Genomic DNA, 16,972 nt, shown 5'->3' on the forward strand with positions numbered 1-16,972 from the left:
ACAGCCCACGTAGTACATACTAGCACAGCCCACGTAGTACATACTAGCACAGCCCACGTAGTACATACTAGCACAGCCCACGTAGTACATACTAGCACAGCCCACGTAGTACATACTAGCACAGCCCACGTAGTACATACTAGCACAGCCCACGTAGTACATACTAGCACAGCCCACGTAGTACATACTAGCACAGCCCACGTAGTACATACTAGCACAGCCCACGTAGTACATACTAGCACAGCCCACGTAGTACATACTAGCACAGCCCACGTAGTACATACTAGCACAGCCCACGTAGTACATACTAGCACAGCCCACGTAGTACATACTAGCACAGCCCACGTAGTACATACTAGCACAGCCCACGTAGTATATAACACAGCCCATGCAGTACATACTAGCACAGCCCACGTAGTATATAACACAGCCCATGCAGTATACAGCAGTGTGGGCACCATATCCTTGTGAAAAAAAAGAATTAAAATAAAAAATAGTTATATACTCACCTTCCGTCGCCTCCGCAGCTTTCCCGCTCCTCGCGATGCGGCTGGCAGCTTCCGGTCCCAGCGATGCATTGCGAAATTACCCAGATGATGTCATCTGGGTAATTTCGCAATGCATCGCTGGGACCGGAAGCTGCCGAGAGCATCGGGAAAAGCGGGAAAGCTGCGGAGGCGACGGAAGGTGAGAATAGCATGATTTTTTTTTATTATTATTTTTAACATTATTTCTTTTTACTATTGATGCTGCATAGGCAGCATCGATAGTAAAAAGTTGGTCCGGAATGGGGCGACACACTGGCGCTGACTGGAGGGGAGTAGGGAGGGGTCAATTTGCGGCTGGACTGTGCCTGTCGCTGATTGGTCGCGGCCTGTAGGCCGCGATGCGGGATTTCCATTACAGACAAACAGACGGAAGTACCCCTTAGACGGTTATATAGATAGATGCATAATATGGGTCAGTGATCTGTACATACACATGGGATGTGGACACAAGTACACTGGAAAACAAAACCGGAGAGGTTACATGTACAGCAGATGACATATACACACACACACACACACAGTACATTATATATAATTACACACACCGGAGATATTACATGTGACCTGCAGATATACATTATACACACTATATATGATATACACAGACCATACACATTACGCACACACACATGGAGGCTATTACACGTGACCTGCAGATGATATATACACATTACACACAGTATATAAGATGTACACAGACTGTACACAGACCATACACATTATATATATACACACACACACACACACACACACACACACACACACACACACACACACTGGGGCTTTTACACGTGACCTACAGAGGATATACATTATACACAGTATATAAGATGTACACAGACCATACACATTATATATACACACACACACACACACACACACACACACACACACACACTGGAGCTGTTACACGTGACCTACAGAGGATATACATTACACACAGTATACAAGATGTACAGACCATACACGCTGTACACACAAGGACTACAGAGGATACACTGTATACACACACCGGGGCTGTTACACGTTACCTGCAGATATACATTGCACACAGTATATAAGATGTACACAGACCATACACATATACATATACACACACCGGGGCTGTTACACGTGACCTGCAGATATACATTGCACACAGTATATAAGATGTACACAGACCATACACATTATATACATATACACACACCTGGGCTGTTACACCTGACCTGCAGATATACATTGCACACAGTATATAAGATGTACACAGACCATACACATTACGCACACACACACACTGGAGCTGTTACACCTGACCTGCAGATATACATTACACACAGTATACAAGATGTACAGACCATACACACTGTACACACACACACACTGGAGCTGTTACACGTGACCTGCAGATATACATTACACACAGTATATAAGATGTACACAGACCATACACATTATACACACACACACACACTGGAGCTGTTACACGTGACCTACAGAGGATATACATTACACACAGTATACAAGATGTACAGACCATACACACTGTACACACAAGGACTATAGATGATACACTGTATACACACACCGGGGCTGTTACACGTTACCTGCAGATATACATTGCACACAGTATATAAGATGTACACAGACCATACACATTATATACATATACACACACCTGGGCTGTTACACCTGACCTGCAGATATACATTGCACACAGTATATAAGATGTACACAGACCATACACATTACGCACACACACACACTGGAGCTGTTACACCTGACCTGCAGATATACATTACACACAGTATACAAGATGTACAGACCATACACACTGTACACACACACACACTGGAGCTGTTACACGTGACCTGCAGATATACATTACACACAGTATATAAGATGTACACAGACCATACACATTATACACACACACACACACTGTGATAGAAATATATATATCATGTAGATCTCACTTGCATGTATACTCCTCTATAATCAAATATATACTTATATGCTCACAGCTAATATATACATTATACTAAATGGTTTAAAATGGCTGACACAAACTGAACTAATATAACCCAGACAGATCATATGGGGTTTTCCACCCCTAAAAGCAGAAGAGTGTCAGATGTTTGGTGACTGCTGATCAAATGTCATCTTCGTCCTAGACAGAGAACTCGAGTTTAGTTGCTTGATCAGCAGTCATATGAGCATTAATCACAATATTCCATATATGTTTAGATAACCAATGACAGAGGAGCTAGACAATATGATAATTAACTGACCACCCCTGACAACCCCTAACCACTCCTTTCTATGTGAAAATATAAAACTATGTATGTACAATAAAGTATCAGTATTGATGGAATGTTGTTCTGTCACAGTTGTGTACAGTCCATTCTTGATGAGCGCTCAAAATACTCAGTCTAATTGGGAGCGGCCACAGCACACACAGGGATATATTTATCCAACCCTAATATTTCCATAACAGAATGGCCCCCAACAGCGAGGCCCGGATGAAAAGCACGTGATCCTTCTTACCGGAGATACGGAAGTTATGGCCGTGGCCTGGCACAGGGGCAGGAGACTGCGCAGCTCCATAAGTAAGGTAAGAAAATGTTATCATCTTACCTGAAAGTCCCCTGTGCCCAGTCCTTGTCTATGCTTCTTGCCGGTAAGATGTGGTCACAAATTCCCAGGTAGTGTAAAAAATCCGGAGCCACGAATCCACCCTGGGAGGTGTCTGCTGTGAGCCGTGTATATGTATTTGTGTAAAATCCGAGAGAAGAAGGAAAAAGTGACTTTTGTTTGTGGTTACTGAGAAACAGACCGCAGGAGGCCAAATCGCTCGATAAGTTATTGCAGGATTCCCGTGCATAGGAGAGACAGGAGGTCTCGGGACAGGTAGTCCCATGTTCCAGGCACGGGTAGTGATAACTTAGAGGGGCTACTGCAGATTCCCGTAGCCGGCGGCCAGTCAGGACGACCGGAGCGGAGGGTGGTAGAACCCGGCATATGCGTGCCAGTGCGATTGGCAGTAGTCTGTTCCCAGCGCAACCTGCATGTGTCACAGAATTTAAAAAGGGCGTCTCTCGGATTGTCTATCTGTGTCTGTTTGTGTCATGTACTATTGCCGCTTTAAGAAGCATGAAATAGTGAAAAGAAAGTTTTGGGTTTTTTTTCCTTCTTTCATGAACTTCCTCTTTTTCAGCTGAGAGGAGAGATATGCATTGTAAATCAAACTGTCACAGTTTTTTTTTTTTTTTTTTCTGACTGTTTTCAGCTGCAATGCTGAGTATATGTGTAGTTTTTTATGAAGAAGTGAAATTTAAATTGTATCTATCATTTTTTTTTTTTTTGATGTGACCTAAAGAGATTCTAAAGGAAAAAAAAAAAAAAGAGAAAAGCCGTTTTCATTTTTAATTTTTTTTACTCTCTTAAAGGGTCTTTCTTTTTGCGGCATTTTAAAGTTTTTAATTAAGTTTTCCTCAATCTTCAATCTCTTTACCTTTTTATTTTTTTTTATTTATTTTATTTTTGAAAAAAAACATTTTTTCCTCTTGTATCAAAGTTTTGAGTTTTTGGTTGTGAACTAAGTTTTTGACGGTTTTTCTTATCGTTTTGGGTTTTTCTTAGAGTTTTATATACTCATTTTTAGAAGTTTTTTTTTAGTACTGTTTTCTTTTCTCATTTTTGTGTTTTTCATTTTCATTTTTTTTTTTTTTTTGCTTTTGCCATGGGGAATAGAGTGGCCGAGCAACAGGAAAGTCAGTAGAAAGTGACAGAACACGAAGGTATTAAGTATGTGAAGATTTTTGGAAGGTATAAAGTACGTGAAATTCATTAGAATGGCAGACTTCAAGCTGCGGAGTGGCATGACGTAGAAAGGAAAATAAGGGAAGTTAGCTGATGTTAGATTGCTGAATACTAATACATGGTATGAAGTGGCAGCAGAGCTTACATCGTTTAGGTGGAACAGAAAGTTATGTGAGCAAACCAGGAAGTGATTTTTGTGGGTATGAGACAGGAGAATCTGCGCAGTCTGCTTTTAGCAGAATCCATGGTATAGGTAGTTATTTTTGCACAGTATGTGGTGCGCCCCGTCTCTCCCTACAGGGAGAAGGCATAATTGCTCCTCTCTATTATTCTTGTTGTTCTAATCTATCCTCTTTTTCCTCTGTCAGTCTTTTCTCTCCGCACTCTCTCTCTCTCTCTCTCTCTCTCTCTCTCCTTTCCTCTTCCTCCACATTTTTTCTCTTCTCTCTCTTCCCCTCTTTCTCCACTCCTCTCTTCTCCTCCCTCTCTCCTCCCTCCACCCTCCATCTTCTCCTCCCTCCTTATCCACTCCCCCACCACACCTTTCTTCTCTCTCTCTCCACATTCTCTCTCCCCTCCTACTATTCCTTTGTCTCACTCCTCAACCCCTCCTTCTTCTTCTTCCTCTTTTTTTCCTCCGTGTTGCCGGCTGGGCCAACGCCCAATTCAAACAATATGGTGCTTACAGCACAAGGTGTCCCTGGCACGGTCTAGCCATTGCCATTTGTGATATCGGGGAAGGAAGGTGAAAGCCCCCCTACAGTGGGCAGCCCCAGACATATCAGGCAGCAGTCAGCTCAGCCCTGGGTGCAGAGGGGGGAGGAGTGATATCAGAACGAGCTCACTGACAGATCCTCCGTTACCTCATTTCACAGTCAACAATATTGTAACCCTTAAGGTTTTACATGAACTTTGATATCACTATGTATTGATAATGTACAGCTTCAGCACCGGTCAGAGCTGCCTACATCCACATTCACACCAACATGAAACTATAATCCTAATCCATCATAGCTTCAGCAAGGGGGGAGACATCCTCACATAAAAAAAAAAAAAAAAAAAAAAAAGCAACTTCTAAGTCCAAAATCAGTCAGTGTACGACCCCAGTCACAAATATTCCTCTGATGAAGATGAAGAGGGAACATCATACATGCTGTCTAGTACTAGAAAAGAAGCCCACAGGCACCAAGAATGCAGGGGCAGATAGAGGCACCACCATTACACTATGTGCACTGCACTTCAAGTCAGGTGACAATAGTCCAGACCCAGGGATGCATCCCATGCCATTTTACTGAAGAAAGTAGCAGAAGCAGCAAACATATGCAGCCAGCTGGAATGATCTCTGGGCCATGAATGAAAATAGAAGCAGGTGATGCACTCTGGCCAATCATGAAGGAACAATTCAAAGTTCCAGCAGAATCAGACATACACGCTTGGAAGTCAGGGCCACAGCTAATTGAACAGCTCAGAGAGTGGGCCAAAGGCAGATTGGCAGGACAAGCCATGACATGAGCCAAGAAAAGACAGAGTCTGTAAAGAAGTTTCATTGCAGAGTAATGCAAGTATTCCAAGACTTGGGCTTCACCATTGATGACCAGATACACAGGCCTTTGTGCATGGACTGAGACAGCCAATCAGGAAATCACTGATAGTGGCTAGGCCTAGGAACAGGTCAATAGCAGTGGACTGACCCAGCAAAATGTTTTGTGTGCGCCTAGGAGACTGTTCAATGCCAATTGTCACCAAAACTGCCACCATTATAGCACCACAAAGAGCGCAAAGAAGGAAAAGGGTGCCGTGCTGCTGAGAACGCCAGAAGGGGAGCCAGAGGTGAAGACGCTGCAAAGTGCCGACCAACACACCAGAAGAACCGCTGCAGACTCCAGAGAGGAGACACCGACCTCAATAAGGTTAGCAAAGGGGAGAAGCTATGTCAGACCAGGGGTAAGAAGTGACGGCTGATGCAGCCACAGCCCCTGTAATGCCCCAAGACCTTGGGTTGGATGCAGCCGCCGGTCTCATGGCACCCCCGGGCCTCGCCACGAATGCACCTGCAGGCCCCATCTTACCACCGCAGCCACAGCCAGCAGGCCGGACCCCGCTGCCGCTACAGTACCCATCATGCCATTGTCCACAGTAGCCAAAGGGATTGAGTCTCAACCAGGGGTGCAGAAGACAGCCCCTCTCATGGTGACCACTGACCTGGAAGAGCAACCACCCTACAAAGACAGAAGAAGTGTCAAGAGTTACATCTGTGGCAAGTTTGGCTATTTCCAGAACCAGTGCAGGGCACCCACGCCCCCGAAGAGACTGGACCCATGCAATCCAAGAGTTGGTCCAGAGAAACAGGTCAAGGAGGAAGTGCAGAAAGCAGTGAAGTACCCCGTCCATAGGACAGAGGCAAGCAAGCCAGGTCTGCAAGACACTACGCTCCTGACATGTAAAACTTCATCTGCAAGACCAGTACCTTAAATTACCCTTAAAATGGATGGCGTTGTCAGATCCAAAGTGGTGCAGCCAGAAGTGTGATGACACCTGTGGAACTCGCTGCACCTCCCGTGCTGATCCCACCTGCCTATCAGAATTCTCTGTGTCTCGCATGGGCATTGATGGTCAAGTCAGACCTTCTCAGCTTACAAAGCCACTGAGCGTGTGCACTCAGCCAGGACACTCTATCCTGTCCCAGTTTGTGGTGTCAAGGAACTTCCACTCAACCTGCTGGGAGCGAACCTACTGCAGAAGCTGAAGGCAACCACAGTGTTCCACGAAGATGGGACAGTGACACTTTCTTCATCCCTGACCCAAGAAGAGTCATGCTGGCGGCCCTACAAGAACATTAACCAACCAATGAGGCCTACCCAAGGAGGTACTGGACGTAGTACCAGAAAGTCTATGGTCTAAGGGACCCCAGCACGTGAGAAAACCTCAAGTTGCCCCAGTACGGGTGTCACTCAAGCCATGTACCCTCGTACCCTCGTAAGGCCCAGGCCAGGCCTAGAGTCAAGCTGCCTCTGACCAACTGAAGGTCTACCTGGAAATAGGAATCATTGTTCCTCGCAAATCGCCTTGCAATACCCCGCTTTTCCCCGTCAAGAAAAAGACTGTAAAAGGAGAGCCAGCCAAGTTCAGAATGGTATATAACCTGAGAGCTGTGAATGACGCCACAGAGTTTGAAACAATTATGCCGAATCCGCACACTCTGCTCTCAAATGTGCCTGCCACAGCAAAAGTGTTCACAGTGACCGACCTGGCTAATGTTTTCTCCAGTGTTCCCCCTCATCCGGAAGACCAGTTCCTGTTTGCCTTAATGCACCAGGGGGGACACCACACATGGACAGTGATGCCACAGTGGGCCCAGAACAGCCCTTCACAGTTCACCAAAGCAATGTCCACAGTTCTCACCAACTGAGTCACAGAACAAGCAGAAGTAACCCTGCTACAATACATGGACAATCTACTCCTTTGTGCAGTTGACTTTGACACGTGTAAAGCCCATTCCTTGTATCTCCTACTCTACCTGGCGGAGCAGCACTGCAAGATCTCAAAGAACAAAGTCCAGTGGTGTCTGAAGCAAGTTACGTTCCAGAGACACTGTATTGCTCACCAGGCGAAACACCTGACAGATGACCGGAAGACCACAGTGGAGAAGATGGTCCCTCCGGCAACTCCAAAGGTGCTACAGGCCTTCCTTGGTCTAGTTTCATATTGCAGAGCCTGGATCCCTGATGCTTCCGTCCTAATGCAGCCTCTGTGTGAATACGTCAGTGTGACCCCGTTCCTCCAGACAGATGTGGCCTTCAGTTCGTTCAAGAAGTTAAAAGGCTCTGTAGTCTCAGCGCCAGCACTAGGCCTATCTGACTACAAGAAGCCATTCCGTCTCTACTTGATGAGAAGAGAAGGCCTTGCTACTGGAGTCCTGACACAGCTTCAGGGGGGAGAGCAGAGACTTTCGGACTACTTTTCAGCTTGCCTGGATCCAGTTGCAAGGGGAGCCTCTTCCTCCCGCATGAGAGCAGCAGTTGCAGCACACGCCCTCCTGGACAGGACTACTGACATCAGTGGAAAAACCATTGGAAATCCTGGCTCTGCATGACATCTCAGCAATCCTCAACCAAACCCAGCTAAAACATCTCTCCACCGCCAGGCATCTTCGCCTCCAGTGCTCTCTACTCCTGCCCAACAATGTCACCATCTCCAAATGCACAGTCCTCAATCCGCCCACTCTACTCCCACTCCCAAGGGGGGATACAGATACGGATCCTCAGATAAAAAGTCTGATCAAAATCTGCCTGATACCTTCTGCAGGGATCTGAATTTGCTCCGGACGGATGACCATGATTGCTTCAGCATCATGCAACAGGAAACAGCAGGACTACCCAAGGTGGCAGAAGAGCCACTGACCAACCCAGAGTTGATCCTCTATGTGGATGGCTCCAGATTTGCAGATGATGAAGGAAGATTCCACATGGGAGGTGCAGCGACCAGCAATCAAGAGATCCTGTGGTCCAGAAGTCTGCCGCCCAGTCTGTCAGCCCAGGAAGCAGAACTGATAGCGCTGATGAAGGCCTACCAGATGGCAGAAGACAAGACTGAGAAAATGTTTACCGATTCAAGGTACTTGCATGGCATAGCACACGACTTTGGACCCATCTGGGCTGCAAGGGACTTCCTCACAGCAAGCGGAACAACCGTGAAGCATCAATGGAGCCATTAAGGACCTGCTGAACACACTTCAACTTCCAAAAGTGGTGACAATGCTAAAAGTCAAAGCGCATGGAAAACTGAACACAGTAGGGGCACGAGGCAACAACATGGCGGATATGGCAGCCAAAGAAACAGTCAAGGGAAGACAATATGGACAAGTGGAAGAGGTCGTAGAGCCGGACGGCTACTACAGGACGGCTGAAGACAGGAAACCTGACAAGATGACATCCTGGGATCTGCTCAAAAAAGTTGCAAGAGCAAGCCCCAAAGGACAAGAAGGAATGCTGGGTGCAGAAGTGAGCAACACATGAAGAAGGAAGGGTATACTAAATGGACTACAAACCCTGTTTACCCCGAAGCATGTACCCTATGGTGGTCCAGTGGGCACATGGGCCCACACACAGATTAAAGACACAGATGAATGATCCGATTGGTGCTTACTGGTTCACTCCAGAAATCTCCACCCTAACAGCCAAGTTCATAAACAGCTGTCTGACCTGTGGCAAATGCAACCCTGGAAGAATGAAGAAAGTTCCCACACATCAACTTGCCAGACCACTGTACCCCCTTCCAAAGGATCCAGATAGACCACATCCAGATGCCGCCAAGTGGAGAATTCGAATATGCCCTTGTGGCCGTGGACATGTTCTCAAGATGACAGCCAGAAGCTTCCCCAGTGAAGAACCAGTCAGCAAAGACTACTGCAAAGAAGCTACTCTCAGAGACGAGATATGCAGCTATGGGGTCCCAGAAGTGATAGAGAGTGACCAGGGACCTGCATTCACAGCAGACCTCACATGAGAGATCTAGTCAGCAGTAGGGTCAGACTTAGGCCTACACACTCCCAATCACACTACTCAGTGTTAGGCACACTCCCAGAGGCCCAGAAACGCTGTCACCATGTGAAATTTTGTTTGTGTCTAGTCCCAGGTTAGGGGTATCCTTTCCCTTAGCAGCTGATTATGCAATATGATACTTTGTCTGCTTATGTAATTGAAATCTCCAAGAAACTTGCTAACATCCATTCTCGAGTTTTTTTCTTCATTGCCAGATCCAGATTCAGTGTCCGGTATGCACTCCTAGAAGCCAGGAGACTGGGTGTTGGTGAAAAAGCTTGTAAGGAGAACACCACTCGATCCCAGATTTGATGATCCTGCTCAAGTGCTGCTGATGACACCAAACTCTGTGAAACTGGATGGAAGACCCACTTGGATCCACTCATCGCATGGCAAGAAAGCTCCCCTACCAGAAGATGACACCCAAGCCAGAATGATGTCGTGGATGCCCTGCCTGACTGAACAGATGACCTACCTGATAAAGACTACACATCGCTCACTACACATGCTATTGACTAAGAGACTGATTGCAACGAACCCCCGTTAGGGACAGATCTCCTGACCGCCCATTTGCGAAAAGTCTGTATGGAGTGGGGCACAGGCGTTAGGCTTGTGTCAGTTCGCCAACAGCACAAAAGAGTTGCAGCGCTTTGGGACAGGAGGCTAGGATTAGGGCAAGTGATATCTAAGGGGGGCTTGTGATAGAAATATATATATCATGTAGATCTCACTTGCATGTATACTCCTCTATAATCAAATATATACTTATATGCTCACAGCTAATATATACATTATACTAAATGGTTTAAAATGGCTGACACAAACTGAACTAATATAACCCAGACAGATCATATGGGGTTTTCCACCCCTAAAAGCAGAAGAGTGTCAGATGTTTGGTGACTGCTGATCAAATGTCATCTTCGTCCTAGACAGAGAACTCGAGTTTAGTTGCTTGATCAGCAGTCATATGAGCATTAATCACAATATTCCATATATGTTTAGATAACCAATGACAGAGGAGCTAGACAATATGATAATTAACTGACCACCCCTGACAACCCCTAACCACTCCTTTCTATGTGAAAATATAAAACTATGTATGTACAATAAAGTATCAGTATTGATGGAATGTTGTTCTGTCACAGTTGTGTACAGTCCATTCTTGATGAGCGCTCAAAATACTCAGTCTAATTGGGAGCGGCCACAGCACACACAGGGATATATTTATCCAACCCTAATATTTCCATAACACACTGGAGCTGTTACACGTGACCTACAGAGGATATACATTACACACAGTATACAAGATGTACAGACCATACACACTGTACACACAAGGACTATAGATGATACACTGTATACACACACCGGGGCTGTTACACGTTACCTGCAGATATACATTGCACACAGTATATAAGATGTACACAGACCATACACATTATATACATATACACACACCGGGGCTGTTACACGTGACCTGCAGATATACATTGCACACAGTATATAAGATGTACACAGACCATACACATTATATACACACACACACCGGGGCTGTTACACGTTACCTGCAGATATACATTACACACAGTATATAAGATGTACACAGACCATACACATTATATACATATACACACACCGGGGCTGTTACACCTGACCTGCAGATATACATTGCACACAGTATATAAGATGTGCACAGACCATACACATTGCACACACCGTATATCTCACACATGCGCAGTGTGCCCGCAGTCCGTGGAGCATTACCGGCCGGCCTCGCTCTCTCCCCCGCCGGCCACACTCGTCTCTTCCGGATGCGCACAGACAATGGAGCAGACACAGGCCGGGTCCTCGGCCGCAGTCACTCACCGTTTCCGGAGCGGCTCTTCCGTCCAGCCGGCAGCGTGGCTCCTCCTCGGCCGCTCCCGGTGGCAGGCTCAGGCCTGTGAGAAGCGGTGTCCGGCGGCTTCTCTCCACCACAGCCTGGGAGTCACCGGCGGCAGTGGAGGAGGGGAGGGGAGCGGAGGGCGGAGCGCGGGGAGGAGCTGGTGGTCGGGTACATGGGACCGCCCTCACCTGTTACCATGGTGATGGGGTATCACATGTACTCTTATCAGCCAATCAGAATCCAGCTTTTTTTGCTGCCTAGCGGGTTATAATATGAAAGCAGTGATGTGATTGGCTGATATGTGAAAAGGCTTCACAGGGCCCTGACTGTGTAACACTGTGTACAGGATGCGACTGACAGCAGTGAGGGCTGCACAGGGGAACAACAGGGGCGAGAGCAGAGCAGTGATGTGGTACATGTATGTATATAGCCAGCATAGCCTCCTCAGCACTGACATTACACCAAGAAGGAGAAGCTGCAGAAAGATGGCGGTCACCTAACAGAACGTCACATCGACAGACGACAGAGCGTCTGACCCCGCGGTAACCCCCTGTCCTGTGGTGACTGGCGCCATGTCGTCGGGTCGGCTTCAGACCCCCAAGTCCTGTGCGCTGCCTGCAGCCGCCTCCATGGAGATGACTGGTGTTTCCAGCACATCCCATAATGGATTAGATGGTGGTCTGGGAATTTGTAAGCGACACTCCGTGCGGTCTCACCCCGGCCGATCACAGACCCCGCGGCACAGTCATCAGTCATTAGGGGCTACAATCTTACAGGGGAACAGGAAAAGAGGACCTCAAGCAGTCATACGTCCAAATATAAAACAAGCTTTATTGATACAAACAACTTTAAAAATACCAGAACACAAGTGCATAAAAGGGCCAATAAGATGACAACAAGTGTCAACGACATCATGCTGAGCCCAAGCGTGGCTCAACCAGATGAACCAGACCTTTGGTGCTGGTGGGGCCAATACACAGCAGTGTTGTGACCGGAGATTTGATGACAAAATGGCTATGGTTAAAGATTCCCTAATTAGGCGGTCCAGGCTATGGTGGAATCGTATTTTTCTGGATAAATACATGACCAATAAGATAAGATGATCCCAAGGGGACTACGTGTTCGTGTCACTCCAACTTTTCCTGTCAATGACGATATCTTTATTAAGAAATGGGAAGAAGCGAGTAATTTGTGTTCATTCACATTGATGCAGCTCCTGATTGATTTAAATACCACCCAAATCAATGAATTAGACAAAAACATTGACGAGGCACAGACTGTCCTTAGGGCTGAATGCCCAAAAGAGAGACTACAACAATTTGACTTAGAACTTGAGAAATCTTTAGATGCTTTAGCCAAAAAAATTCAAGAAAACCAGCTCTCTAAACAGACTCGTGATCTTAAGGATTACCAATTAAGTAGGGTGTACCTGTGGAGAAAGGCTAATGTGCAACGGGTTTCATCAAATACATCTATATCCTCCATGAGTGGGTTATCGGATGTATCTGCCTCCTCTGGAACTACACGCCTTAGGGATCATACCTATCATCCCTATAGGAGACAGTCCAACTATCAGGCGGAGTCTGAGAGCAAAAATAATCGGGTAATAAATTTAGGCCATCATATACTTTCCCCCGCTGATTTGTCTCTTCTTGGTAGGGGCTTTTCCTTCTCACCCACTCCGGAGTATGATAAATTCACTGCGGTTAAAGATTTGAATATCTTTGCGCGATCATTGCTGTTGAGACGTCATTTCTATAATAATGAAATTAATACCCTTTTTCCTACAGAGGAAGAACAGGCTACACTGAGGATATTGGAAGAGCTGGCGGTGGAGCATGTCCATGAGGGGGGTAAGATCCCTCCCTCTTCGTTCTCGGTCTACCAAGTTTCCCCCCCTGTCTACATGCTCGAGTATAGATCTATTCGTCCGGGTGGTGACCCAGGACTTGTGTCAAATTCCAAGATTTTCTAAATCTGACAATCTCTCTGGGGTGGAGCGTAGACGTTTGGATTATCTCAAAAAACTCCCTGATGTATTGCTAAAACCTGCTGACAAGGGTGGGAATGTTGTCCTCTGGCCTACTAAAATGTACGAAAAAGAGGCCTTTCGTCAGCTCAATAATTCTGTTTGTTACAAGAAGCTGACATACAATCCTTTAAGTGCCTATGCTGGCCAGTTAGTGACTATTATAAAAAGAGCATTATCCAGTGACATCATCACTAAGGAGTTGGCTTCGGCCCTCCTGGTGGATGATCCCACGATATCCACGTTCTACCTCCTCCCCAAGATACACAAGGACCTGGAGTCGCCGCCCGGCCGACCTATTGTGTCAGGGAGGGGAAACTTTTTGGAACATGTTAATTGCTGGATAGACTTCCACCTCCAGCCCCTTGTGTCTGCCCTTCCTTCGTATCTTAAGGACACCGGTGAGCTGCTTCGTAGGGTCGATGGCCTTAATTTTGGGGGTGAATCTCTTCTAGTTTCAGCAGATGTAGAGTCCCTATATACTAGCATCAGACATAAAGACGGGATTACCGCGGTTAATTTTTTTCTTGGTACATCCATACTGTCCGCGGGTCTTCAGGGACTCCTGCTGGAACTATTAGAGTTCACCCTCACACACAATTTTTTTGTGTTTAAGGGGTCCTTCTACCTGCAGCTCCAGGGAACAGCCATGGGTGCGGCCTTTGCGCCGGCCTATGCCAATCTGTTCCTGGGGCTGTGGGAGAGGGACCTCTTCCTGTCGGACAGGCTGTCATCGATGGAGCGCATCCCTTTTTGGATGCACTACATCGATGACATCCTTTTTGTCTGGCAGGGTGAGGCCGCCGACCTGGAGCAGCTCATCAGATGTCTCAACAGCAATGACCTTAACATTAGACTTACCTGTGAGTGGGATGATGCAAGGATCAGCTTCCTGGATGTGCTGGTTGGTAAGGATGAAGCGGGGAACGTCCACACGGACATTTTCCGTAAAGCAACATCTACCAACATGGTATTGCATGCCTCCTCGTGCCACCCTCGCCATATGGTTGCGTCGATACCTGTGGGGCAGTTCCTCCGTTTACGGAGGATCTGCTCCACGGATGTCGACTTTGAGAGGAGGGCTGTTGAATTGACAACAAGATTCATTGAACGGGGCTATAGCAGACGGGTTGTTAAAAAGGCATATCACAGGGCCAAATATTCTTCCCGTAACCATCTGCTGTATAAACCTAGGGTTGATAGGGCCATGTCGGCAGGGAACCAACTTAGGTTTATTACTAACTATCACCTGCAGGCAGATAAAGTTAGAACAGCACTTTCTAAGGCTTGGCCCATTCTACAGGTTGACCCTATTATCAACAAATTCCTCCCTAAGAAACCATTGCTGACCTTCAGACGAGCGAAAAATCTGAGAGACGTCCTGGTAAGGAGTCATTATGTTGGTCAGGGACCTAGGTCGTTTCTTGATGACATCCCACATGTTAATGGGTGTACCCCATGTGGACGCTGTGTTGCGTGCCCAAATGTGGACAGATGTAGCACATTCACCAACTCAGATGGTACTAAAAATTACATCATTAAGAGACGAATTACATGTACATCCCGTTATATCATCTATTATGCTACCTGTCCTTGTGGATTAATTTATATTGGGATGACGACCAGGCAATTTAAGGTGAGGATTAGGGAACACGTTCTAGGTATTGAGGCAGCAGCCACTCAAACAGATGTGACCCTACTTAAAACTATCCCGAGGCATTTCAAGTCCTTTCATCAATGTGATAGTTCACTCTTTAGAGTGCGGGGCATTGATATGCTCAATATTATCATTCGGGGGGGCAGTCTGTTTAAACGGTTAGGACAGTTGGAGACACGATGGATATGGTCCCTTGACACGGTCCACCCAAGGGGATTAAATGAAAATATTAGTTATGTGCCATTTCTCTAGTCTCCACACTGCTGTGTTTGGTGTACATCGACATCATATGTGTTTTTATTGTTTTAACTCTTGTTTCTTTTACCTAGGACAATTTTATGAATAGAGTATAGTGGGTGCTGGTTCTGCCCTGGAACTATGGAAGATCTCTGGAAGTAAAAAAGACTGCCGTCATCTATGTGGGACATAGGATATATATGTTGCATATGTCAGTTATTCTATTTGTTTGGTGGGGGAGGGTATAGATATAATGGACATTGCTGTATATTCTTGTTAACTGTCCTCATATAGGACTACATATGTAATTTAGTATATGCATACGATGTTATGTACACTATGTACGCTATGTACGCTATGTATGTTATGTACTGATGCTTTAGATTATTATGCTGTAGCCTTACTGTGCTATTGATGCTTGTGTCCTTCACACTTAGGCCAGATATGGGTATTCACCATTGTGTATGGGGCAATATGTTACCGCTGTTATACTATATATATATTTATGCTAATTTTAACCAGTCCCCATTCCCATGGTGGAGTCTTGTCACTCCTTGGCCCATATTAAATTTCTGGCTGTTCATTTAGTTGTTTCATCGTTTCTGGTATAGTTGCGTCCTGCCCTCAACCAATATGGCGGCACACTCCAGCTAATGTGTGCATGCCCTGTCTCGTTGCTGTCTGCCTGTGATCTCGCGGTCCGGCATGCACTTCCGGATCACGTGGGGCCCCACGTGCTTCCGGTCGCTGGCTGCTTGGCGCGGTGAGACCGGGCGGAAGTACGATGCTGCGGCACTACATTTCAGCACTCACTGACTCCTATATAATCTTCTACGGCCCATATGCTCTCAAGCGCCCCCTGAGGAAGGTATCACACCTTAACGCGCGTCGGGGTGACGGGTGTCCCTGCGGTATTTGCCAGCTATCAGGTGATGTGGATGCGGTGTCATATTGAATTGTGATTCTGTGGCATTTTGATTTTTTGTTATTTGGCACCACCAAGCTCTCCTGTGTGTATTATCAGGTTAGGGTCACCCTGTATCTTGGGCTCAGCATGATGTCGTTGACACTTGTTGTCATCTTATTGGCCCTTTTATGCACTTGTGTTCTGGTATTTTTAAAGTTGTTTGTATCAATAAAGCTTGTTTTATATTTGGACGCATGACTGCTTGAAGTCCTCTTTTGCTGTTCTCATGTTGTTTTGCAGTTGTCCAAATACTATGCAGCAGCGGTGAGGTATATTTATCTTTATATATTGATATTTATCTGATATAT

General features: G+C 46.2%; 1 protein-coding gene and 1 long non-coding RNA gene across 3 annotated transcripts in view; one reads left to right on the forward strand and one right to left on the reverse strand.

The window, feature by feature from the left end:
• CTNNBIP1 (catenin beta interacting protein 1) overlaps window positions 1–11,939 on the reverse strand; it is a 28,717-nt gene extending 16,778 nt beyond the window's left edge. Inside the window, exon 1 of one of the 2 annotated variants that reach the window (XM_077249646.1) lies at window positions 11,756–11,939. The gene's annotated coding sequence lies outside the window, so the exon portion shown is untranslated. The other variant, XM_077249647.1, reaches the window with a different exon arrangement.
• A 188-nt stretch (window positions 11,940–12,127) lies between these two features.
• Window positions 12,128–16,266, forward strand: LOC143764240 (uncharacterized). Its single transcript, XR_013213122.1, has 3 exons — window positions 12,128–12,192; window positions 13,565–13,627; window positions 15,790–16,266. It is a non-coding gene; the product is annotated as an uncharacterized LOC143764240 (long non-coding RNA).
• The last annotated feature ends 706 nt before the right edge of the window (window positions 16,267–16,972 follow it).

The sequence above is a fragment of the Ranitomeya variabilis genome, chromosome 4 (genome assembly GCF_051348905.1).
Source record: "Ranitomeya variabilis isolate aRanVar5 chromosome 4, aRanVar5.hap1, whole genome shotgun sequence".
NCBI lineage: Eukaryota > Metazoa > Chordata > Amphibia > Anura > Dendrobatidae > Ranitomeya > Ranitomeya variabilis.